Source organism: Myotis brandtii, unplaced genomic scaffold (genome assembly GCF_000412655.1).
Source record: "Myotis brandtii unplaced genomic scaffold, ASM41265v1 C42434806, whole genome shotgun sequence".
Classification (NCBI taxonomy): Eukaryota; Metazoa; Chordata; class Mammalia; order Chiroptera; family Vespertilionidae; genus Myotis; species Myotis brandtii.
Genome location: NW_005324028.1, coordinates 1 through 1,373, shown reverse-complemented (window position 1 = coordinate 1,373; position 1,373 = coordinate 1). Strand labels below are relative to the sequence as shown.

General features: G+C 45.3%; 1 pseudogene; it reads left to right on the top strand.

Moving 5' to 3' along the window:
* Nucleotides 1-286: 286 nt before the first annotated feature.
* LOC102247287 lies at nt 287-1,355 on the top strand (annotated as a pseudogene).
* The last annotated feature ends 18 nt before the right edge of the window (nt 1,356-1,373 follow it).

The window sequence follows — 1,373 nt, the reverse complement described above, 5'->3', positions numbered from 1 at the left end:
ATTATACCACTAAGCCAGTTTTATCATTAATATGTGAAGAGTAAATTTCTAGTAATAAGAAAAAACATCTGTACAAGACACTATTTTTTAAAGAAAAAAAAATCCCCTTTAACTTACTTTTGATGGAAAATGAGAATGCATTTTTATTAGTTTCTTCATTTTGCAGATCAGAAAACTCAGAAAGGTTAAGGATTTATTCAAGATCTCTACTAGGAAGTGGCAGAGCTATGACATGCATCCAGTCTATGTAGCTCCAAAACTAATGCTCTTACCTCCTGTGCTATAGGGGTTGGGGCCTTACATCTCTCATCCCGTGCAGAGCAGCGTCACATGGGCTCCCTTGCCACGCCCTGAACTGCTGATCCAGGTTGTTGATATTATTGTTGGGAAAGACAGTAAAAGGCAGAAAGATCCCAGAATGTCAGGACCATTTTAACAGTTGGAACAGAAGCTGGGATGGGTGGGCAGCTGAAGATCATGTGCTCGTAACACCGATGAAAATCGAAGATTATCGAATAAATTCGCAAGAAAAGCTGCAGCTCACGTAACCACAAAAAGAAGGGAGAAGCGCTGCAGGTTACCTGATGTCGATTCTGTTGTTAAAAGCCTCCCCTTAGAAGAAAACGAGAAAAGTGATGAGAACTCCATAAGCACTTCCTCTGGGACAGTAGTGGAGAAAAGGATGAAGCAACACATGAAGAAAGTGACCTGCAGAAGAGACTGACGTGAAGGAAGAACTGGAGCCGCACACACAGAGGCAGACGGAAGAAGGAGCAATGACTAGACATCCCTGGCGTCCTGAGGAAGCTGGAGGACGATTGTTATTATATCAAGGAAAGAGGAAAGAGTGAGTGAAACTTCCGTGCCAAACCAACACCTTAACTGTATTGGAATCCAAACTGAAGCGTTTTGCTAACAGTGCATCTTGTCAGCCGATGAGAGGCCTCGCGTCAGCAGGCTGCCACAGCCAACACGATGTGCACTGTATCCCAGCAGAACAGAACGCTGACCTTTGTAAGGAGATGGTGGTGGGTTAAGGATAACCTTTGGTTATACTCTTCCACTGGCTTTGCCGTATCCATATGAGCAAGGTCAGTATATAAAGGTGACGTCCCTATTTTCCCTTCCGATTAAGGAAAGTGCCACAAACACTAATAAGAAACAGAATGAGCTTTCTCCAAGCCCACGTTTGTTGAACCCGTCTACCCCTTAGTCCATGGAGAGTCAGCCCAGCACAGGTGAACCGGGCTCCCCCCAAAAGGTAGGAAGCTGAGCTAGAAGCCATGCAGTCTCTGTGGCGGTCGGTCCACACATCACTCTGCCAAAAGTCTTAGTGACTTGTTACCTCAGCCCAGGTGCCTGCAGCAGGACAC